This window comes from Monomorium pharaonis, chromosome 4, assembly GCF_013373865.1.
Source record: "Monomorium pharaonis isolate MP-MQ-018 chromosome 4, ASM1337386v2, whole genome shotgun sequence".
NCBI lineage: Eukaryota > Metazoa > Arthropoda > Insecta > Hymenoptera > Formicidae > Monomorium > Monomorium pharaonis.
Genome location: NC_050470.1, coordinates 4,505,120 through 4,531,760, shown reverse-complemented (window position 1 = coordinate 4,531,760; position 26,641 = coordinate 4,505,120). Strand labels below are relative to the sequence as shown.

The following is a 26,641-nucleotide window of genomic DNA, read 5'->3' as shown; positions in this document are numbered from 1 at the left end:
TATTAATGACTTACGTGGAATTTTAATTCCCGGCTTAATTTGGTAATTATGGTAATTAATTGATACCGTTTTGAATGACGGTTGATGCTGCAGATGGTACTTCGATGATCAATAATACGTGATAGGAGAGATCATATAATTTCCTTATAGATCACTATCATCACACATTACTTCATGTTGTATAAACGCATTATTCGTTAATTATTTATAACAATAGTTTGTACTGCTATACGGCAATATCTGGGAATTTTCAAATAGTTTTATATTTTATGATAGTTGCGATTCAACTAAACAAGTGAATAATTTCGAAGCTGTACAATTTTTTACAATTAAACGACGATTAAATCAAGCTAATAATTCTATCGAATAAATCTATCGCACGTAAGTTTAAAAGGGAGGAATTCACGACGCACGCGCGACACTCGGCGCAAGAATCTTCCTCTCATTAATTATGCAGCCGAAAGTCGCAAAATCAAAATGCACTTACGCGACAGATGCCAGTCGGCCGTTGCGATATTTCAAGTGGGACCATTGTGCAATTTGATAATCATTTTGCCGTCGAAGTCGCCTGCTCATTAGCATATTTAATTATGAATATTTAAGATTTTTGGCGCAGCGGGACGGCGGGCCTCGGTCCGAAAAGAGGGAGAGAGGGATCCCGTGCCCGACGTATTAAAATAAAGCCCGCGTGGTGCGCGAGGCCCCCGTCGTAAATTTCACCGGACACACGGGGACTGGTTGTTGCTCCGATCATGCAGCGAGGGACGCGAGCAAAAAGGAGATCGGGAGGAAGACAGGCGCGTGTACGATACGTATTGCAACTAGCGCTGTGTGCACATCGTGAGGATGCATCTCCCGCGTACCTTCCGAGCGATTCGTTCCTTGAAAACGTTTCGTTTCGTTGTTGCGCTCGAAACGGGTGCGAATTTTTCCTTGTATAAAAAAACATCGAGATTCGTCAAGGGGTTTTCGATTTATGGTGAAAGGTGTTCGACTCGCAGGTAACGAGGCATTACTTTAGTTTAACAGATTTCTACCTTGAATCGCGTCAAGTGATTCAATCTAAACGTAAATTTCGCTTGAAATCGACTGGAAAATAAGATTCGGCAAGAAATACGGTGCGGTAAAAAAAATTCGATTACTCATAGATCACTTGTCAGAGCTGGTGCAGAGTGTGCTTATTGCTTGTTACGTGTGAATGGGTGTACCTGGAACTCGCAATTTCGCGGTACCGCCGGTCGCTAAGGGTTCGTTAAGAAATCGAGTATTCAGACGTACCTTTTCCTGGACCGTTTACGCGTTTCGTGCGTGGCCCTTTGTTGCCCGATGCTGCACAAAGAGTGTTTTTTTCTTACTAGCGAGCATTGTTACCTCGCGCGTTGGCATTAGCGGAAGGAGACGAGCAGCGCGCGGCCTTTTCTGCCGAGCGCGGATTCTCGGGGTCCGTTGTTCCTTTTACGCGTTTCCCTTCCTACCTCCTCACCACGTTTGCGACCCACGCATTATAATAGCGGCACTTTCCGAGACGTGCGAGGGTTGAATGCGGCGTCGTACGGTGGGCCTTAACACCTGCAGCCCATTATAATGAGAGGTCCCTGGACGCCTTCTTTCTTTTTCTTTTTTTTTTTTTAGATAATACGTAATGGGCCCTAATAATTAGTCGGCGGAGTGTATAAACCTAATGCCCCGCGCGAAAGGCCCAAAATCATTTACATGACCGGCCAGTTGTTCCCTTCTGTTCTATTTAATTGCCCGCCACTCTTCGCATTCCCTCGACATTCTTCCTCTGTCTGATCACTCTCGATTATCTTTAATCGTGGTTATTATCTAACGATTTAACAATAACTGACAAATCGTAAGTGCATATACGAGGAATTAAAATAAATTTAAAATATATTACAAAATATTTCAAATCAACGTTTTACATAACACACAACGATGCCTAATAAAATTTCTAAGTATTATTTTTTCTTCTTGTTATAGTCAAATTAAATTAGTGAATAACAAATTATCATTTATAAATCCAATTTTGCAACTACTCAGACTTATTAACATTCTCAGACTTGGATGTTATTTAAAGTAGAATAATTAAACATTATTCTTAGCTCGTATACACATACACACACACACACACATACACACGCGCGCGCACGAAATAAGTCGTTTTAATGATCATTTAATATGCAGTAAAGGTACTGAAAAGAAACGACGGATAGAAATCCTTGAAATCTTTTTAATTCACGCTAAATAATTTTTTGGGACAAAGTAAATTAATTTCATATGGTGGTGCAAAAAATACTGGCGTTGATAATTTTTTAACGATATTAAATAGTCTGTAAAGCCACGAAGAGTAGATGTATTTATACCGATAGCAATTACATATTATATGGTGTGCAATAAAAAGATTTACTGTAAGCGAACGATTAACATTGCGAGTTGGAGGATACTCTGATTAAAGGACCTTATCATCTTTGCGTCAAAATTCAAGATATCAGAGTTAAAAATAAAGTAGCGCACGGACGTCCCGTGAAATGGCGGAAAATAAAAAGCTCGTGCGATTTTAACGGGCCCCCGAGTCCTTTATTTCACAAGCGGTCCAGGCTGCGAGTTCTATCCCGCTGCTCGCGCGAGTCCGTCCCGTGGGCCCCGAAATGAAAGGCCGCTTTTTACTGCAATTACGGTAGAATTACGTCCTCGAAATATACCGCCACGGGGCGCCGACTTAGTGCGGCAGTTAAATAAATATCACCATAGGCGCCCCATTCGTTTCTTCGGGGGAGGCCGCGGGTGAGGACATGCCTTTTCCGCCCTTTACGCAGAGTCCTTAGGCTTGAGACCTACTCGCGTTAAAAGCTCATTCTCGCGTGACGTTAAGTGCCGCCTGTAGAAACAATACCACACAGTTAGAGGACATTGATTTAAAAAAAAAAAAAAAGTAATATTCAGACATTTTTCAGAAGATATTTTTCATTATGCCAATTTTGATTGTAAATAATTAATAAATGTGAAGAACGTGAGATTTTATGAGATAGTATGTAACTCCACGCATATGGCGCTCGCGGAATTTATTCAGCGTTCGTATTAATCAAAATTTCGCAATACGAGGTACACTTCGTGACACCGACGTAACGAATCTGCCGGCGACTCGGCCGGCCATTTTAATAATGCGTGGGCATGCCGGGGGCAAAATGACCATAACGGAAGACACGAATTACATGATGTAAACGTGCCACCTACAGCGAAACGTTGTAGTCGGGATTGAATTTAATACTAATTAAAAGTAATAAATATATCGACGAGCGAATCATCTCGGCGCGCCGCGAGCGGCGGCGCGGCGGTCCTATTCCGGGTGGAGGGTCTCTTTCTCTCGTTGCGAGAGGGCCCGTATGCCGAATTAAGTCGGACGGTATCTTTTTCTGACTTTAGCACGGGAGAAATGCAATTAAAGGCGGACATCGGAAGGGGACCACCTCGCGTCCGTCTGAATTATGACGGCGGCGTGAAAATGTTTGTGGCCAGCCGGACAGAGGAGGCTTCCACGCTTTATACGCGGTGTCGCAGATTGAATAATTCGCAGGCGGAATGGGACGGGGGAGAGTGATTTTTAAACCTGTTTGCTCTCAATAGGACATAAATATATCGCGAACGGTTTTGCACCGCATGTCGAATCTCTGCATCCGGGTGGCGGGATCGTTAATTCTTTCTTGCTAGAGGCACCTAGTCGAATAAGCTTCCGAAGCAACGAAGTCATCGATTTGATTTTTTGTCTTACGTACTTTTGTTTTCCACGATATAAGAAAGTTTAATTACGATTTAAAAAAATGTATGCATTTTGCTTGACATTTTAATGTTAAACTGCTTTATATTGCAGATCATTAATATTCTGTATACGGTACTTCAACGTTTTTGCGTTTCATAAACGCTGTTTCTTAAGAATAAAAGAAAAGCATTAAAAAATGTAGAAAGAAAAGTACTATTTCGAAAATTCCTCCGCGGATGCGGATAATAATTGAAGGCAGCAACGCGAAAGTAACGCTGACTTGGCGTCGGTCAATTACGGAAAGTATCACCGTCCTTCGAAGTCACCGCTGCAGCAGCCGCCACCGCCGCCGCATTATAAAAATGAGATACATCCACGGCGTGATGCACATTCTTGCACGCCGGTAGCACGGTACCCTTTTCTCCTCGCTCCCACGTGACTAATTTATTAGGTGCATACCGCCGTCAGAATTCACTGCACCGTGGGACGAGACGCCAGCGCTGCATTCTGGGTTGCAATTCAGACGCAACTTCCTCGTTTTAAATTGTAACCTTGGCATATCTGTTTTGATAATCGGTCATTACACGTGCAATTTCATTATTCTCACGAAATTCCTCACACCTCGCAGATATATGCCTGCTAAAGAGAAATGGTGAGCGATTTATCGCGACGTTCAATGCCGGAAGCGTAGCCGGCAATGCCGGAAGAGAACTGCAATTATACGGTTCGTGTAATTATCGTTGTTCGAAGATGACGTGATTATTATTTAAACCCGTTATGAAATCATATTATCCAAATTTTAATTTTTTAAGAAAGGTAAGAACGTGAATCATGTAAACTGACGTTATGTATTATACAACAAAAGTGCAGGATAATAAATTATTTAAAAAATATGACATTATCAGAGTTAACGCACCGTGAATAAGAATTCTTAATGAGAAATTTGAAATGCAAATGTACGTGTATGCAAATAACAAATTAGTAAATAATAAAAGATCCCAAAAATTCTTTGAAAATATCACACACAGAATGGGAGATAAATTATGAAGATTATATATTTTAAATCAATTAAGAAAAGAGAAAAACAGCTAATTATACGACATGAACAGCATTAAAAAAACAATTATCAATTCAATTACTAGCCGTAACGTTAAATACCAACTTAAGATATACCTATCTAGTCTTTGGAAGTGGAATGAAACTCTCGTAATTATCACATAAAATAATACGTAGTTAAATTACTTTTCAAATCTTGCAAGAAAAAGTAAATATTAGCAATAATACTATAAGAAAGTATAGTTATTATTAATAAAACATAAGTAAGTCAGTGAAATTATCATTTATAAATTATAGACTGGAAATTTAAAATACGATATAAATTTTATTAGACGAGATATGGTAATTGTCATATTAAATTCTACATTTTAAGATCTAATTCATTAATATTACAGTCGGTGAGGTATATCATGGTCACTCCTTAGAGATTCTCAATAATTCTCGCGTAAAAAATAATTTATTGCTAAAGATTGCGCGCGAAGATGCTCCCGTCGTCAAAGTCCAGCTTCGTCGAGACTTTTATTTCAAGCCAGGCTTAGCTGAGCAGTGATATGCATTCACTTGTGAATGGGACATTTGTCCGCCTTTTATTTATGCGCCCGTTAAAACGTCTTAGAATTGGCTAGAGTGAAGCCGGCTTCATGACCGGTTTGTTCGTCTCCTTTCAAAAAACTTGTTTTTTTCAAAAAAAAGTGAGAGAAGAACAAAAAGAAAAAAATACGCACTGTCATATATTGCATATGCGAGACTAAAGAAAAGTCTTCATATCAACATGAAAATCATTTTATCGGAGAAAGTTTTTTTCCTTCTTCGAAGGCCAACATTTGTCTTAACATATTTTATTATTGAGGGAATCAAGCTAAGTCGAATTATTTCTTTGTGCAGTCATCCTGCCTTGAAGGATTAATATTTTATACATAAGCTTTTCTTCGTGATATAAATACCGCAGATATCAATATTTTCTTAATTAAGAAGTGATATCGATTGTTCCGAGTTCCGGAAGGCGTTGCCTTTATCCGACGTCACATTTTAAAAGCGAACGTACGATAATTGTAAGAGGCGATGGTCGTAACCCAACACTGAAACTCCATTATTAATTTAGCCAATCATAACGTATCGTCGGGCGTCGCGTACGGCAAGTTATCGGATTAAAGAGAGTACGGTTTGCTGTAAATTTGAACGCAGCCCTCACCGGCGGCGTTCTTTTTTCGACGGCCACGGCCAGACGTGACACACGTGACTTAAATCAGACTTAAGTCCCTATCGTAGGATAAATATTTCTCGCGCTTTCTCCGAAGAATGCAAAGCTAAACGTTCCCTCTCTTTCTCTCTTAATCTCTCTTTAGGAACATGGAATTGTTTAATCTTCAAATATATCGATTTATTCGGCTCTACCGTCATGGCTCTATACTGTGAAAAATCGATCGTACGAAATACTATTTCATCAACACAATAAATAATCTTTGCCATAATAAATTTTTCAGCACGTTTAAATTAAAAATGCTTTTGCATATTTCTATATAATTTCAATAATTTGGTGTTTAGTTTTTAATTTAGATTGCCAATATATTATTATTTTAATCACGCGCCCACGTGCATGCACTAGCGAGTCGGTAATATAAAATTATGTGTGTAATGGCGCTACGTAATTACCGCACGATAAATAATCCAAAGTGCATCACGTAGCCGCACACACGTCGCTGCGGTTTATCTATTTGCGCACGCGGAAGTTTTATGACTTTCGTACCAACTCAGCCGGCATTATTCGCCACGCGGCCGCCAAATCCTACAAACATGTAGTAACATTGTAAAAATTAAGCACAAAAGCGTGAGCTCGTACGCGCGGAGGCGGGAGCAAAAAAGCGGCGGCGCGCACCTACGACGCCAAGGGCTTAAATCTGATTTAAGTCACATACCGTGTCGCGATGTTTCTGCTGGAGAAAAAGGGGAAGAAAGAAACGACGGGGATCCCTCCCGTGAGCTACCTTAAATTTACATCAAACTATACGCGCTTTAATCCGGAGAATGCGGCCCCGCTCGAACGCACGCTCGCGTCCGCGCGAGAACCTATAACGTATCTCGCCTCTTAATCTTATTACCGCACGGAAGAGACACGTTGGAGGGAAGAGTATTATTTTTGCCCTCGCCAATTTATCACTTTCCGCGAACTATCAACGAGAATTTCGTAACGCAAAATTTTCATGTCTGGAAAAATGCATTATGTCGAAGACATCAGCTTGTGTGTACATAATACGTACACATATAAATGTATATATACATATATATAATTAAAATTTTTACTTTACTACATCTATTTGCCATTTCCTACACACAATGGCATAGCTCTAAAAATTGTTGTTTTTGAAAGAGAAAAAAGAATTCTAATGAGAATTTAATCCATTGATTGAAGAGCTAATAACATTTTATTCTTCTCTTTACAATCAGTAAAAATATCAATATATCAAAACTGCGTTTATATAAAACAATTTTCAAAAAATTTCATAATTTTAATTCTACAAAACATTTAAACTAGAAAAAAAGTTCTTGTTTTTTGAGTTGCTGTAATGTTGTTGTAACAAATAAAATGAGATACATATGTTTAATTTACAAACAGATTGTTAAGTTTCTCGACATATCTATACCAGCTATAATAAATAATTTATAATATATATACACATCTCTGTTTTATTTACTTGATTCTGATATGTACTTCACGACGATGGTGCGATCACAAGTGTTTAAACTTTTTAACGCTCAACATCTCTAAGTCTTTTATCATTTTAATTTTTAACAAATGCCACTTTCTCGATTATTTATTAATTTTATCCAAGTATTTTTGACAACATTATTCATATTTTATACTTGGACGAGGTCACTTGTAAGAGTCTGAGAAATTGTAAGCACTTGGTGAGTTTGTTTTAAATTTATTTTGTGCTTAGCATTTATAATTCCCCCGATTATAATTTATAACCTCAATCTATCTGGCTTACCAACTGGTATAAGCAATGACTAATCAGTAGCTCTCACTCAACAGAGGATCACTGAATTCTTTTGCTCTAGTATTTTTTAAAATAATTTTTTCTTATCAACGTCGTTGATAAATCTATGTATCTTATAAAGTCAAAACGTTTAAATTGTTAATAATTTTATATTCCGTTTAATGTTTTTTTTAAATTTTATTTAACGTTTTAAATTTTCTTCTCATGTTTCAAACATCACGTCATATAAATATAAATAAATTCAATTCTTAATTCTGTCATGCATAGACGATTACTTTATTGGTATAATAAAATTTCAAAGGCGTGATATGCGTTTCGTTCGCGCGAATAATCGGACATTCGCTCCGCGATGATGCCGTCGCGCTCAATATCGCAGCGAAACGGGATTCTTCTCTGATCCGGCATCTATATATGGGGACATGTATCTCGAAGCGCCAGCAGCAGCAGTAGTAGCAGCAGCAACAAGGCGTCACAGGCTTAAGGCCTAAAGTCTGCGCAAAAAGATCGTAAAACAAGGGGAGGCCCTATTTAATAAGATTACCGCGTCTCGAGAAGATTGTGTTGCTCGACTCGTCGAGTATCGGATAACGCAAGCTCTCTAAGGGCGAAGGAGATAGAAACGGGGGTTGCATCGTCTCCGTTAAGCAACGCTACGAAACGCCTTCGTTGCCCACCGAATTTTTCAGCGTTACGCCCGAGAGTTACGCCACGATTAACTTCCATGGAGACTCCGCTCTTTCCCATCGTGAAGAAATTCCATTGCCTTACGGACGATGTCGAGCGTAGCGGCGAAGATACGATAAAACGTCGCGAAAGTGATAAAAAAAAAAATACTGCGCGCGAAGAGAATAAGAGGAGGCTCGTTCGTCTTATCGTAAAAAGAATGATTTGATAAGAACATGCCTTGTACTTGGAAAATTTTTATATAAAAGAAATAATGTTTATACGAAGGTAAAAAATTATGTCTTTGTGACGTACAATTTTTTTTTAATTATTAATATAAATTCTAAACTATTTATATAAATACAAAATAGTGAACGATTAAATCAGAAATAAATAAATAATTTAAAAGAATGTATTTTATTATACAATTGCTATTTTAAGAAAAACACAGTAAACCGTGTATATAAATTGATTTACATTTGTCAAGTCTTCTCCAGTATGCAATAATTGCTATTTTTAGCATCAAATAAGGAAGACTTGACACTTAAAATAAATTGCTTACATAACGCTAGTTGCAAGTGATTTAAAGAAGGATATATTATGAAATTAATTCGAAACCTTCTCAGTGTACGAAAGACATGTTGCGCAATGCAGTTCTGCATTCAAATATGATGATTTGGAGAAAGAGAAAGAGAGAGGAAGGAGAGCAAGCTCTCTCGCGAAACAGCCGAAACCGCTCTATCGCGGGAGCTTAACTGACTGGTTTCGGTCAACAGGTTTGACACGGCGAGCCCGCCGTAAGGATAAAGATGATTCCCGCGGACAAAAACGACACACCGGCCGCCTGCCGCTTGCGACGTTGTTGCGGCCGCAACCTTGTTGCAAGCGGCAGGGAATGCGGCCTTTTTTGCTGCCGGGGTCCCGTGGTCCAGCCAGGCCCGGGCAGTCGTCGAAGACGTTAATGGACACGTTGGGCCGCGCCGGGCGGACAGCAACATTTCCGGGCAATGTTTTATCACTTAAGGCCCGATCCGTCCGGGGCTTCACGCTTTAACTGCGCCGAGATCGATAACAACGTCGGATATCGATGCGAAACCTTGTTGCAAGCGGGGCCCGAGCTCGAGTTCTTTCTCGTTTTTATTTTTGTTTTTCCTCTCTGTTTCTTTTTACTTTCTTTTTTTGCTGCGCACCCGCAACCAGAGTGGATGTTAATGGACGCGCGCGCGATAACAAGCGAGCCGCGCGACTTAACGCCGTCGAGTGAGTACGGGTGCAATTTGTTGCATCTGCGATCGGCTTTCGGCCCGACGTCGTCGAAACGTCTTCATAGGGAAAGAAACGAACGAGTCCCACGACTCGTTTTCCTCTTTAATGGACCGATCGATATTGCGAAAAAGTTATGTTCAGCGCAAGCTGTACATTACGTACAAATACATCACGCTCCAACAGAAATTGCTCTTGACATACCGCCACTGCCGTGCTATTACAGCCAAACAAACAACACACGCGAAAGTTTCATTATAGATAAAGCATTAAGTTCTAATGACTGAAAAATAGTTTGCATTATTATCCGCATTGCGATAGTTACACGTGACCGACTTTTGCGCTGTAAGGCTAATGATTTTAATTTTTTCGATTATTAAATTATTAATGCCAGATATAATTGCTAATTTGGGAGGCTGAATTTATTATACATATTTTCTATCATCAATTAAAGAATGAAATAAAGGAGACGTATGCACTCAAAACTAGAAGGTTAAACACGAATTGACAGAATGAATCCCCATCGTCTAGTAGATAGAACTCACATCGAAATCGAACCTGAATGACGTTGCTCTTTACCTCTCAACTCCTCTCTAGTAGTCGCGAGCGACGGGGCCATCTTGGTCGAAGCCATTGCTGGTTGCATCTAGTCTGTCGCTGGCTTTAATCCCATCCGTTACACTTTGGAACTCGAGAAGGTCCTTCCCCCCAGTCCTATCCCCACGGCGCTGCAGATGGAGGAAGTGGTCCGAGGAGTCGCATCGTTTCTCAATCCGTTTACACGAGGGGATTCTTATCCCGGATTAATCGTCTGTTTGCGACGCATCCGCGACAGGTACGACAAGCTTAATGCATCCAGGATACACCGCGCGTTGCAACAACGTGTCGTCCAGTTGCAGTTTTGTCCCCTGCCCCGTTGCCCATCCGCTGAACCGTTACCGAGAGCCGTGAGCGGAGGCGCGAGGAGCCGTGAGGAAAGATCGCCACGGAATGATAAAAACATTGACCAAAAACTGCGGCTCGTTTCGGTGCGGCGGCCATTAACAGCCCCGACAACGATTGGCGGGCCTGCGGAGATGCATCGCACGGCTGCACGCCGCCGCCGTCGCGCCGTTATCCGGCGAGATTACTCGCGGACGATAGCGCGAAAATGCACCGTATTCCGCGCGCTTGACGGATCTCATTAGCGACGGGATAATGGGGAACAATGTAAACAGTCCGAGGATTGTCCACAGGTAAACTACGGACGACGAGGATTTAGCGAGTAAACGGAAGTGTCCGACGGCTATCTGTCTCCCGTCTCTGCGGTCGAGCGGCAGCTGCATCGAAACGGCTTATTGGCCCTCTGCGACATGATAGTAATCGTGAGTTGCGCTTGTTAGAAATTCATTTTTAACAGAATATATCAACAATTTTATACGGTTCGCGTTTTTTCCTTGAACGTCAAAAAGTAAACCTTGCACTTTATTCGTCACTCTACTTATCACTTTATTCCCTGCAATTGTATGATAAATTATTTATATATTAACATCTAAAAAAAATATAAGTCAGCCTGTTGGTTATCTCGTCATATATAAGGTGTATCAAAAATTTTATTACAAAACATAAAGAAAATAAAGCTTTATAAACTAAATCATGTTAATGTGTATATCCCTCCTAATATACATTTATTTACATTTTTCGTACAAACGTTAATTGTTAATTGGATGGAATTAAAGGTGTTACGAGGCGCGTTGGAAGCGACTATTGTATATTTACTAAGGATAAAAAGAATTAGATTAAATTCTCGCTAATTCCGCAATACGATAATGAGTTCTCGTGAATTGCACAGCGCGTTTGCATTACAAAGAATGGCAGTTTTTACGCGAAACATATCGCGCAGGCGAATTTAACACAAACAGAAATTATGAGAGACGCGAGAAAAGCTTTCACGCATAGATGCATTTACGTAACAAGTAATGGCACGAATCAGAACATAACATATGATTATGATTTTTCGCATGTAATCATTGACTGCACCATCATTCACTTTTATTAGCAAACACTTTGAAATCTTGATTGAAATATAAAAATTAAAAATATTGTCTTGTTTCTGTTAAGAAATTAGGTTATTACAAAGAAAGATCTCTAAACCGTTTCAAGCGACCTACAAACACATGTTTTCGACCGACCCTTTTCAGACTCATGCGTCATTTCTTTCCGAATTTCACACGTCTGTCTCTTCCGGCACGTTCATGTTCAAACATGCATAATTGCAAACGGCTGACCTCAGGTTACTGTCACAAAAACCGGTGCGGGGCCGCCCCCCTCGCTTCGCAAAGGACTTTCCCCACCGCTACTACCTAAGTTTCCACTGCCCTTCTGACTTTCATTGGCACGCGTCAAATCACTCGACATCTCCTTAAACCAATAAAATATCGGAAGAAAAGCTACGCAATACGGTCAGAGTGGGGACCGCGTTCGAAAAGACACGTTCGACATTCATTAGGTAGTCTGCCGAATGCTTTGAGATAGTTTAGATGTAACTACTGTTCGACTTTTCTCTCTGCGATTCTACACAAGTGTGAGCGCAACTTCGATTTCCATCGAAAGCGATAACGCGAGTTTATATGTAAAAAAAAAAACCAAATCTTGAGTACAATTAGCGAACTAAGTGTGATTATACAAGTGTGGAGATTTCATCAACTCAGCCGCTCAACGTTGAACAACGCGCAGTTCGGGCCATTCAGACGACCAGCCGCGGACCTGCGGACGTGTCACCCTGTCGGGCTGTGTGGGGAGTCTCCGGCCATTCACACGCTCTATCCCAAGGAACCTCGAAAGCGTATTTGCTACGTGTCACTCATTTCCAATCTAAGAACTCAAGCCACCAAAACTCAGGTCTTGGTCATACCAAGTTCTCTCTGCTGAAAAACAAGTAAGGCTATCGGGCGTTTGCAGATCCGAGATACTCAGCGTTCTAAGGCCCTCTTTTAGAACGATTCGCCTTCAGGACCAGATCTTGCAAACCAAAGATAGCAACTGTCACATAACAGTTTTACTTCTTATGATCCGGAGAACCGTGAAGTGTAACTCAAAGAACATCAGAATCGTTACATTCTAAGGCCCTCTCTAAGACCGATTCGCCTTTAGAATTAAGATTTCGCTTTTCAAACGGAGAACCATAAATTGTAATTCAACGAACATAAGAATCATTACCGTCTAAGGCCTTCTTTAAAGATCGATTCGCCTTTAGAATTAAGCCGTCGCCTTTCAACAAAAAAAAACACTAAGCTGTATCACACTTTTCAATTGTAATTGTATCGCCAAATTCATTTTATTGTCTGTTAAATAATTTAAATATAGTTTTCTCTTTTTTTATCTCGAGGTGATTTTGTCTTGTTTTCCTTTGTCCGCACGCCGGGACCCCTTTCTTTTTTTTTTCTTTTCTCTCTTTCTTTTCAATTCAACGCAGCTACTTGCCGCTTTAACATTTTGGTCCTTCGAGCCGGATTCCGGCGGGCGGCACGTCAGGATGAGACTCAGTCACATCGAGAATCGGCTGGAACAACAGCTTACGCTTCGAGACTTAATTGTAAATTCCGTCGATAACTTAACAAAAGTCGGACTCACTAAGATAACGCCAAATCGCGTAAATGCTCGCCTTTTAGCCTTGAAGGAACATTGGGAGAAATTCTCACTCGTTAATGATGCCATTGGCTTGGCAATGACTAAGATAAGTTCACATGATAAGTTAAGTTTGCAGCAACACCCTTATTTCGAAAACAATGTTTTCCTGGTAACGCATGAATGTTATCTCGATTCAATCGAAAAAATGACTTCACTTCTCGAAACTGATTCCGAAAGTGTAAATGACACGCCGTCAACTCAATCTGCGCCGCAAGATTTAAATATTCATGCTTGGCTCCATAATTCTCGATTGCCTCGATTAGACACTCCTAAATTTAATGGATCACCTGAGGATTGGCTTGATTTTAAAGATTTGTTCCACACAATGGTTCTATCCCGCGCTACCTTATCGCCTGTTGAGAAGCTCCAATATCTTAAATTAAGTTTAATCGGACCTGCTGCCCGCTTACTAAAAAACACGCCCTCCACTTCCGGTAATTTCGAGAAAGCATGGAACGCAGTAGTTTCTTATTACGAAAACAAGCGTAATCTCGTAAGTTCAACGCTCCATTCTTTATTCACCCTTAAGCGCTTAACAAAGGAATCGGCACGTGATCTTGAACGGTTGTATAATGAACTTACCGACCTCTATCGTTCATTCGAAACTCTAAATCGACCTATTGAAACTTGGGATGATTTTCTCGTGTTTATCGCAGTGGAAAAATTAGATTCCGAATCTGTTAAAGTGTGGGAGCAGCATCTAGGCTCATCCACTGAGCCTCCTACATGGAACCAATTTTTAGACTTTCTACTTACTAGATTGCGCTCCGTTCAAGCCTATGAAAAATCGCGAATCGGAAAGATGCCTCCGCCACAACAAAACTTCGCGAAATCGCATTTCCAAGGAAGGTCCCAAGAATTTTCTGAAAATTCTGACTCATGTCCATTGTGCTCGGAAAACCACTACCTTTCAAGTTGCCCACAATATAAAGATAAATCAGTACAACAACGAACGGCGATCGTGAGTCAACACAACCTTTGTTACAATTGCCTTCGACCTCACCGGGTATCCACTTGTCGCTCAACCAGACGCTGCTTAAAATGCGGGAAAAAACACCATACTACAATCCATCGAATTGACACGAAGAACGAGCCAGGAACGTCGACCTCAAGTGAAGTACCCACAGCAAATTCGCTATCCAATGACACTCACGTGTTACATTCCGCAATTGAACAGAACTCCGTCAGTTCATGCATTTTGCTTGCGACAGCTAGAGTTGTCATTGTTTCCTCTAAAGGAGAGACTGCTACGGCTCGCGCCTTAATCGACCAAGGCTCAGAAATATCACTCGTATCAGAGCATCTCGTACAGCAACTTCGTCTTCCGCGAACCAGTTCGTCTATTTCTTTAATCGGAGTCGGCGCGAAGAAATCAAGTAAAACAAAGGGGTTAACCCACTTTACGTTGAAAGCTCACTTTAATTCTGATATTGAATGCCATATCTCCGCTTATATTTTGCCACAACTCACCACGTCTTTACCATCCGCTAAAGTTCAGTCGCATTCCGAATCACACTTAAATGGGCTCACATTAGCAGATCCAGATTATACTTCCCCAGGAAAAATTGACATTATCTTAGGCGCAGACGTTTATCCGCAGATAATCGAGGAAGGAATTAGAAAGGGAAATAGTAATTCACTACTCGCACAACGCACTAAATTCGGATGGATTATTTCTGGTCTTGTAAATCGTACGACTGTTTCTGACAGTTCACGTTCTTATCACATCACAATGGACAGAGAACTTCATGATCTTCTTCAAAAATTTTGGAAGCTAGAAGAAATTCCTTCGTCATCTATATCATTATTATCCCTGGAAAACCAAAAATGCGAACAACATTTTACAACCACTCATTCTCGGGACCATGAAGGCCGATATACAGTCAGACTTCCGTTTAAACAATCAGTCAGCAAACTAGGAGATTCCCGTGCTAAAGCGACACGAATAATTACAAGCATATCGAAGAAGTTTGCAGCTAATCCAGATTACGCTCAGGCTTATCACGCATTTTTAAAAGAATACGAAGATTTACATCACATGGAACGTGTCTCAGCTTCTGCACCAGAACCTCACATAGCTTACTACCTCCCCCACCACGGAGTCATCCGCGAAAATAGTATTACTACCAAACTAAGAGTGGTTTTTAATGGTTCAAGTCGAACCACCACCGGAATCTCTCTTAATGATTTGCTTCATACGGGAGCTAAGCTTCAAATTGATGTCTTCGACGTTCTTACCTGGTTTCGCCAATTTCAGTTTGTATTCACATCAGATATAGAGAAAATGTATAGGCAGATTAAAGTCCATAAAGATGACTGGGATTTCCAACGTATTTTGTGGATTGATAAGAACAACAAGCTGATCACATTCCAACTCTCCACGGTAACATACGGACTCGCATGTGCTCCCTTTCTCGCTCTCCGCACGATTGAACAACTCGTCAAGGACGACGGTACAAAATTTCCTTTGGCAATTCCCTCTTTAACAAAAGGTAGATATGTCGATGACATATTTGGCGGAGCAGATTCGATTGAACAAGCCCAAGAAATTGTTAAACAGCTGAATCAATTGTGCACGGCGGGCGGATTTCCTCTTCAAAAATGGATTAGCAACCACCCTGACATTCTAGCAGCCATCCCTCAGGAAAGACAGACCCAATTCACTGCATTTCAATTCGAGGACACCACGAATACTCAAATTCTCGGGTTGAATTGGAATCCCTCAATTGACAATTTTCAATTTTCCGTAACCCCTACTACCACGACAATAATTACGAAACGAAATATTCTCTCCACCGTAGCCAAATTATTTGACCCGCTCGGGTTTCTTGCTCCTGTTACTATTAACGCAAAAATACTTATTCAAGAGCTTTGGTCACTCAAATTAGATTGGGACGATTCATTACCCTCACCAGTTTCAACCAAATGGACAAATTTTATGGAACAACTACAATACATTTCCGAATTGTCTTTTCCTCGATGGATTCATTTAAAGACAAATCAAGTCTTCGAATTTCATGGTTTCTGCGATGCGTCACTTCAGGCTATCTGCGCCACCGTGTACATCCGTGTCTTACATTCAAATAAGCAGTCAACCATTAGTTTAGTCTGTGCAAAAACAAAGGTTGCTCCTATAAAAAAGATGACCATCCCTCGCCTCGAACTCACAGGCGCAGTCTTGCTTACAAAACTAATGTCACATGTTTTGCGCATTTTCGAATTTAATCACGCTCCTTTGTTCATGTGGACTGACTCATCAATTGTTTATACATGGATCAATAATCACCCCTCTCGGTGGAAGGATTTCGTGCATAACAGAGTCTGTTATATTCATGAAACACTACCGCAAGCAATTTGGAAATTTGTCCCGGGCACAGAAAATCCAGCAGACTGTGCTACTCGAGGATTAACGCCTGCCAAACTCCAAGAACATTCGATCTGGTGGTCCGGACCTTCATGGCTTCTTCAAGATCCATCTACCTGGCCAAAAAAACCACATTCTCCATCACACAAGGAAAATTTAGAAGAGCGACCTATTCAAGTGTCCACAATCAATGTTGAGTCAAATAAACTGTGGGACCTTATTAATAGATATTCCAAACTCACTCGGTTGTTTCGCATCACAGCTATTTGCAAGCGATTCATAGCTCGACTTCAGAAATCATCTGAGACATCGATTACAATTCCGATCACCACACAAGAAATAGAAAGCGCCAAAATCTACTGGATCACACGTGTTCAACAAATAGCATTTCAAAAGGAATTACAAATTCTCTCTAATGGACAATCACTACCTCGCTCGAGCCCCCTTCTGCGTCTCACGCCGGTTGTCGATTCTAACGGTCTTTTACGAGTCGGAGGCCGTCTTCAATTTTCTTCATTACCCGCGAACTTTAAGCACCCGTTTATTCTCCCACGCGAATCGCCATTATCAGCTCTTATAATCTCCGACGCACACCTTCGTACTATGCACGGAGGTACACAATTGACTCTGTCTTTCATCCGAAATGACTATTGGATCATTGGCGGACGAGCTCCTATTCGTTCATTTATTTTAAAATGCGTACGCTGTGCCCGGTTTAGACAAAAGCGCGCTCAACAAATTATGGGACAGCTTCCTATTGAACGATTAACACCATCTAGGCCTTTTTTGAATTCAGGCGTTGATTACGCCGGACCCTTTATTCTCAAAAACTGGAAAGGAAGAAACTCGAGAACATATAAAGCATATATAGCACTTTTTGTGTGCCACTCTACTTCCGCTCTTCATTTAGAATTAGTTACGGATCTTACCACCGAAGGATTTATAGCCGCTTACAAACGCTTTACCTCTAGAAGAGGCATCTGCTCCACGCTAATGAGTGACTGCGGAACAAACCTTAAGGGAGCTGATTTCGAACTTCAACATCTTTTTTCTGCATCTTCTAAGGAACTGGGAAAACTCGCCTCATTGTTATCCAAAGACGGGACTCAGTGGAAATTCATTCCACCTGCTTCACCTCATTTCGGCGGAAAGTGGGAGGCAGGAGTTAAATCCGTGAAGCACCACCTGCGACGAGTTGTTGGAAATCATTTACTCACATACGAAGAAATGAGTACAGTTATAACTCAAATAGAAGCAGTTCTAAATTCTCGGCCTCTCTGCCCGCTCACCGACGATCCCGACGACTTAAACGTTCTTACCCCTGGACACTTCTTATCCGGCGGAGCATTAGCGACTCTTCCAGAACCTTCACTGGAAAACATCAAACTGTCACATCTATCTCGCTGGCAACTAACTCGACAAATGCTAGATAGTTTTTGGACTCGTTGGTCCAAGGAATGCTTGCAACGATATCTTGCTATGCATAAATGGAACAAAGTCGCGCCACCTCTTAAGAAAGATGACCTTGTCCTTGTCGTTGATGAAAGGTATCCTCCGTCTAAATGGCCTCTCGGTCGAATTATCGACACACATCTAGGTAAAGACGGACACGTCCGTGTTGTTACTGTTCGCACACAAACCTCCACTCTAAAGAGGTCAATCGTTAAAATCTGCCCTCTTCCGATTGCTAACCAATCTTTATGATGTATTCGTCAACTCTAGTCAACGAAGGCGGGCGGAAATGTTAAGAAATTAGGTTATTACAAAGAAAGATCTCTAAACCGTTTCAAGCGACCTACAAACACATGTTTTCGACCGACCCTTTTCAGACTCATGCGTCATTTCTTTCCGAATTTCACACGTCTGTCTCTTCCGGCACGTTCATGTTCAAACATGCATAATTGCAAACGGCTGACCTCAGGTTACTGTCACAAAAACCGGTGCGGGGCCGCCCCCCTCGCTTCGCAAAGGACTTTCCCCACCGCTACTACCTAAGTTTCCACTGCCCTTCTGACTTTCATTGGCACGCGTCAAATCACTCGACATCTCCTTAAACCAATAAAATATCGGAAGAAAAGCTACGCAATACGGTCAGAGTGGGGACCGCGTTCGAAAAGACACGTTCGACATTCATTAGGTAGTCTGCCGAATGCTTTGAGATAGTTTAGATGTAACTACTGTTCGACTTTTCTCTCTGCGATTCTACACAAGTGTGAGCGCAACTTCGATTTCCATCGAAAGCGATAACGCGAGTTTATATGTAAAAAAAAAAACCAAATCTTGAGTACAATTAGCGAACTAAGTGTGATTATACAAGTGTGGAGATTTCATCAACTCAGCCGCTCAACGTTGAACAACGCGCAGTTCGGGCCATTCAGACGACCAGCCGCGGACCTGCGGACGTGTCACCCTGTCGGGCTGTGTGGGGAGTCTCCGGCCATTCACACGCTCTATCCCAAGGAACCTCGAAAGCGTATTTGCTACGTGTCACTCATTTCCAATCTAAGAACTCAAGCCACCAAAACTCAGGTCTTGGTCATACCAAGTTCTCTCTGCTGAAAAACAAGTAAGGCTATCGGGCGTTTGCAGATCCGAGATACTCAGCGTTCTAAGGCCCTCTTTTAGAACGATTCGCCTTCAGGACCAGATCTTGCAAACCAAAGATAGCAACTGTCACATAACAGTTTTACTTCTTATGATCCGGAGAACCGTGAAGTGTAACTCAAAGAACATCAGAATCGTTACATTCTAAGGCCCTCTCTAAGACCGATTCGCCTTTAGAATTAAGATTTCGCTTTTCAAACGGAGAACCATAAATTGTAATTCAACGAACATAAGAATCATTACCGTCTAAGGCCTTCTTTAAAGATCGATTCGCCTTTAGAATTAAGCCGTCGCCTTTCAACAAAAAAAAACACTAAGCTGTATCACACTTTTCAATTGTAATTGTATCGCCAAATTCATTTTATTGTCTGTTAAATAATTTAAATATAGTTTTCTCTTTTTTTATCTCGAGGTGATTTTGTCTTGTTTTCCTTTGTCCGCACGCCGGGACCCCTTTCTTTTTTTTTTCTTTTCTCTCTTTCTTTTCAATTCAACGCAGCTACTTGCCGCTTTAACAGTTTCCTACGGCCGCGGCCGCGGCCGCATGAGATAATTAAATCGCGAGATTGCGCACGATTCTATTATATTTTAATGTTTGTCATACCTTTTTACTGCAAGTTATCTTTTTACGTTATGATTTTGCACGTAGAAACAGTCAAAGCAAAATACATTCAAATTTGTTATATGCGATCAATGTATTATAGAAAAAATTGTTCAAAAAGTTACACATGAATGCACACGTGATAGCCTCTGAATATAAACTGAAAGCACATATAGTATATTTAATTTGCAAAAAGAGATTCGTAGGAGAAACACAAATTATCCTCCGATTTTTTGTTGCGCAAATTCCAACCTAAAAGTACATATATAAAAAATCAAAATATATTATTATTATTTTTAGAGTGAATCCAACAAGAGCTTCGGCAGTCCATTTAGTCGGCGATCCCATTTTCTCGGCGTGATGCGACTTTTAAGGCACGAAAGAGACCGAGGGAATCTCTCGCATGCACGCGGTGTATCTATTCGAATGGAGGGACGCGGAGGGTGAGGAGGATGGAAAGGATGAGAGAGAGATGAAGGGCGCGAACGACCTTAAATACGTCGTATTCATCGCGCGTTGATGAACCGTTGCAGCGGGCCGTGCAACCCGCGTGTACGCGTACGTACGTGTGAATCATGCGGAATGAAAATTTATCATACGGTATTTATCACCGTAGACGCGATAGTCGGCTCGAATTACGTTTGACGAACGCGGCCGGCAAGGCGCACGATTTTCCGCGCGGCGGCGATTTATGCGACCGCCAAAAAGATCGAAGAGTCGCACCACCGATGATCAAAGACGTATATTAAGATCGACAGCTGTGCTCTCGGCGCCGAGACGCCGCCGTCGACAGGGATGAAGGGTTACTAATGCCAGCCACGCTCGCCGTTTTTACGTCAAGCAATTGCGAAACGCGCGTACGAGATGCGTGCCTACATTGTTGCGAATTTTCCTATACCGCTCCCTTTCGCGTTGTGATGACATTAAAAAGTCCGAGCTGCAAAGGGGCTAATCAGATTTTTAGAAAACGAGACTCAAAGACCGTAAATCAATTAAGTATGTAACAAGGATAACGAGAAGATCAAAGTTGTATTTTTTGTCAAAAACCATATATAGTGTAAATTGTATCTCTTAAATTTTTAAGAACAACACGGAAATTTTATAGTAAAAATTACTATGATAAATAGTAAGCGCGGGTCAAGGAAAAAATTACGAAAATTTTTATTATGTTTTTCACCAGATTATCATATAGTATTTGCACTACTTATGATATAATTTTCTGAAATTTCTTCTTATGGTCCGTAGCTATTACAGTACAAAATAATGCATACTATAAAATTTTCTTCGTGAAGGAGTATTAAAAAAAATCTTTAGGGTGTCTAAAATAAATTAGTTTATTAAATATTCTTAAATTCCCCTTCCCACTTATACTGAATTATTCAAACTTGCAATTTTTCCTATATACATATACATACATGCATACATACATATATATATATATTGCTAAAGAAGATAGTGAAAAAAAGGAAGGATATCACAATAAACTACATCGTGTATTAAATAAGATAATCAATAACTCAATTCTAATAATTCAGATTACTGATAGAAGAAATTTGAGTAGATAAAGACAATAATTTTGTCTCCTATCTTTCGTTTACAATTCTTTCAGCTCATATCGGGAGAAATTCAAAGGCGGGGCGTTGAAAGTTCGACTTTTCCCTCGAAGCGTTCCTGTCATTCCTTTTTACGCGAGTAGGACGCTTTCTGAAATAAATCTCATCTTGGAGCGTTGCGTGGGCGACGCGACGCGTCGGCTGCTTCTATTCCTTCTGACGACGTTATCGAGAGACTAAAGGTGGGGGCCTGTGTCGTCTGAAGCTATCGATCATCGATACCGAATTCAATTACCTTATTGTGTCTCTAGAAGTGCACGCGTGTGTGTCTTACTTGCGAGAGGCCGCAAAGGTTTCCTTGCCTAGCGACTAGACCATCGCGTCGGCCGCTTCCATTAAATGAAAGCCCGTTTATCATTGGTGATTCGAACTGTTACATCGTCGTGAATTTAATTCAATAATAATAGCAATAAATAATGGAAAATGCATAGTTTAGCTTGATGCATTCTAACGTAATGAACGATGATAACGAGAAAAAAAATAAAGGAGAAAAGAGGAACTGTTTAAAGGCCCATCGTACACTTGTATAGGAAGATTATTCATCGTGGCAGGAGAGAATTACCGCGAGATCTAATCGCGTAATACCACAAGAGCGGGTATGCGCGTGCAATGATCTCAGACTGCGTTGAATGGACCTCAAACCTTGGTATGTTCATCTAGATATGCATGCTCTACGACGGCGAATTGCTTGTTAATCGGGCCACGATTACAGGCGGAATCAACGTATATAAACTCATTGTCGCTGAATAAGAAAGTTGGCCTCGATTAAAACGAAGTAATATTAGAATGGTATTGGAATTGATGCTAATTCCAAAGATGTCACTATGAATATGGACATTAAATAGAAACCAAGCAGATTGAACAGAGTAAGGAAATATATTCTAGATCAATTTTATGTGTTTTATTTATGGAAAATCCAATAAAAGAAAAAAATGTATAATAAAGGAAAAAAGAGAAATGCAATGAATGTTTATGCCCACCTATTCATAAGATAAATTAATTTTGTTACTTTACACATTCTGTAAAATTTTAAATGGGGCAACTTTTTTTTAAATTTATATAATATTTAGATAATGAAATTAATATTAAATAATAATATAATTTGATCTTGTCTATGACATTCAATCTAAACGTAATCATTAGTTGCTTTTGATATGTATCTAAAATTATCATGACATAATATTCTATTACATATACGCGTCATTTCAATTACTCTTGCGTCTCACAATTATTCTGTCATTTACTTCGCAAAATATCGTGATATCATTGTTAATATACTGTCCTATTGTTAGAATAGTTAATTAATTCATAATTAATATGGTCCTGAACATGGTTTCTAAACATTGATGTAGGTCAAACATATCTACGTGACGTCGATGCGACCTTTCCCTGATTGCTTCGTCGTTCTCTCTTGGATCGCAAGGCGATGTCCTTTGAAACGACGTATAACACGAGCGAGGAAATTGTCGTCGGACACGATGAACCTTAGACTCCCGGCGAACCGCACTGACCGCGGCTCCTCATTTTGCGTACGGACCATATACCCGGAGACGGCTAGCCGTAGACACTTGAGATTCTCAGATCGCTATCTGCGGATCGTCAGTGCACAATCGCACGCGCGCGCACTAGTGCACCGCATCACCGGAATTGCATCGCAGTCGCGTTCCCGACTGCGAAAGCACTAACTGCGACGGGCGATAAAGCCGCGCGACGATGTTGCAAGCACGTCGAACAATCTAACGTTGATGAAGACGCTGTCGAATGTTTTTACTACGGTAATTTTCGAAGGGTACATCCAATTCAGAAACGAAAACAAGGAACCTTCGATGAATGAGGCTTGAAAAAGATGCACCGAAATTAATTCTGCGAGCAAACATTTTGTTAAAATAATAGAATTTAGAATAATTAAGGTTAACGAGAGGATGCGAGATTACGGAACGAATCATAAACGAAAATTCAGCTTATTTTAATCGATGCGTTAGAAGCATGATTTCGCGCCGAGGTACTCGAACTCGCCTTCGTGTCGTCGCGATTAACGCGGAACGAAACGGAGGACTAAATGTTTAATTAACTGGCGATCGACCGGGCTAATGAAAGACTTGGTATTTTACCGAGGCTGTCCCATGGCAAGAACAAACCGCGCGCGGTTGTTGGCGCGATAAACAATGACTGCAGCAAACCCTTGTGAAAATTGCGAGGTGCGACGCGCCGCAAAAAATCCCATCAGCCTCGATGATCGTGCCGCTTCTATACGTACATGTCGATTTATCTGTTTCTCTCTCTCTACCTCTCTCTTTCCTTCGCTCTTGCTTTTACTCTTTTACTCTCGTTTTATCTCTCTCTCGCGAGTGATAATCGTGCCGGCGCGATTCGTGCCGAGTCGCGCATCGTCATGCCGGTAACGCCGATGTACCACTTTGTAACAGATCGCTGATTGTATCCTGACTCATTGCACTGCATTGCTATGGCATTTGCATCATATAGGGTGTCCAGGAAAAGCTGCATGGTGATAATCTCTAAGGTAATGTTCGTCGAGGTATTTATGTGTATTCTAAAATTGAACACAACTAATTGATTAATTCTAAATTTGTTTATTACATGTTCATTTAACATAGAAGTATAAATTATTATTGTTTTTTTTGTAATATGTTCCTCAAACATTGAATAAAAAGTAAAGTTTAATCTTTAAATGTAGAAAGACAGAGACTTTTTTCACATAAGAGATTTCTTGCATATATTATTGAAAAAGTATAAAAAATTACCTGGTATCGGGAATTAAATTGCAATCGAATTACCATTTTATTAAAGTACGCCGAACAGATCGAAACATCAGATGCACCTGACGTTTTACAGATACCGTAGGTACGCGGGCTATATTTAAACGACAATTTGGCCGGGTCAATGTTTAATCGACGCGTATTTTAATTCTATCGGTTTCGAGCAAGCTAAATCGCCACTTACATTAGCCGGCAGAATGGGCGATTACCTTCATCACCCGTTCGGCCCTTTAAGCTAGCCTCGCTCGATTAGCAGCAACTTTCGCTGGAGTTGCGTTCAATTAATCCGCTCTAATTTTCGCGCGAGTCCCGTCGAAATCTCACCTAGACGATTCGCCAATTCGCCGTACGCGCTGAATTGCATGATAAACGATCGCATTAAAAGCTATTTAATCCACGGGAAGTTATCGATAAAGCAAATGATTAAAATAATAGGCATGAAATATTATTTATGCGTGTTGATTTCTAAAATATAAGTAAAAAATATATTGAAATATTCTACCTTCTGAAAAGAACAAAGAGAAGCTACTTTCACTACCGGCGTGATAATTTCATCAAGTAGTTTTTTTTTTAAATTAAATTTCACCAAATATAAAGCAAAAAAATTTTTTTGCGTTCTTGAAGAATATTTTGTAATATTTTAGATTTAACAATATAATGTTTTGCTCTAATGGCAGACCTATCCTAGCTTCCTGCGATCGCATAAACTATTTATTATCGATTGCTCAACAGGAGCATAATAGTTCTAGCTAAATCTAGCCGTGATTTTCCCAGCGTTGCTTAATTAACTCCAACCATAGTTTAATTGGTTCCGTGTTTTCCTCTAGATAGTAGCATTGGCTACAACATGTATGAAGAAAGAAAATTATATAAGGAGATATGTTCTTGCAAGGTTAAAGTTCATTAACGTTAGTCTGCATGAAACCGGTCTCTAAACAACATATATTTTACAATAATAATTAATAATCCTATTAGTTGTGCGTTTAAAATAACAGTAATTTTTTGCCAATAACATTCTGGTCGAGAAAATTATGAGAACGCCAGAAGACACCTTGGGTTACGAAAGACGGTTAATAATCGAATTATTCACTCGCGAGCGTTCGGATATTTACAACTTCATTCTCACGGCTTTGTGATGCTTTCCACTCGAATCGTTAATACGAGACCGAAAGCGAGATGGAACTTCTTTAATTGCTCCAATCAACCGACCGCTTATTTCCATGATTGCACTCGCGATTACACGTGGCATGGGATCGATGAGTTACGACGCCACGGTAATTGCTTCTCACGTCGATGCGCGGGCCCGGGTGAACCCCGGTGTCGTTTTCGCGGTCTTACAAGACTTGACCTTCGCCTTTTTCTCCTGTTAAATAAGTCCGTAAACGCGCGCGTAGCGATCGAGGACGCCGGCCGATTCCCAAGGGATTTATCGAATTTGTGGCGATAAGAGGAGCAACCGGTTCGCCGACTCGGCCAGCTCGAACGGAGGAGGTGGGAGCGAAGAACCGGAATGCCCATCCTGCGCCCTGTCGCGGCTACAAAGTTGCGGCGTGTGGCTCGACTCGTTTGTAAGGACGCCGGGCGCGCTAATACGTAATCCTCGGAACGGGAGGCGCATTCCCGAGGAACGAAGGCAGATGGCGAACACGAGCGTTCTGGCGTTCGCCAGACACCTGAACGACAGCAGCAGCGACACTGACAACGTGATCGATATCTCGGTATACTGACTGATTTTTGTTCGTTATCGCGTTGTAAACCTTCGATTTTATTAACACCCGACGCTGCTTGTTCGATTGATGTTCGCCACAATATTCAGCATGACTTAAGCTCCCGTTCTTATCTAATTAAACACGCGAGAGATAGATATCTCTCGAGCACTGGAATAATAAAGCATCCAAAACATGCGTTGTCTGAATTCTCAAAAGCGAGAGGGCCTAATTTTCAACTTGGGGCTTCTCAAAACTTCCAGTAACGAAAATTAATACGGCATTTCTAATACAAACACGCGGGATTGACTGAACTTTCAAATGCAAATATCAACTTTGCGACAGTGAAGGCTAATTCATGTAACGTCCCGGTTAAACATTTCTCCCGGTATAAAAATAACAAAATCTTTCAATGGTGAACGGAGGGTTCCTTAAGGAGGAGGGATTTAAGTGCCGAATTGAAGTTTTCCCATAACGTACTTTCACATCGTCGAAATTAATTAAACACATCAAATTCTCCGCTTCTCGAACACGCGACATTAGCCGAGCTTCCAAACGCGAGGGCC

At 40.8% G+C, this 26,641-nt stretch overlaps 1 protein-coding gene and 1 long non-coding RNA gene across 7 annotated transcripts in view; one reads left to right on the top strand and one right to left on the bottom strand.

Moving 5' to 3' along the window:
* Positions 1 to 26,641, bottom strand: part of LOC114253999 — a 419,778-nt gene that overhangs the window by 113,347 nt on the left and 279,790 nt on the right. The window lies entirely within an intron of this gene.
* LOC118645105 lies at positions 8,889 to 25,318 on the top strand. The gene is made up of 2 exons (XR_004962854.1): positions 8,889 to 11,105; positions 20,280 to 25,318. It is a non-coding gene; the product is annotated as an uncharacterized LOC118645105 (long non-coding RNA).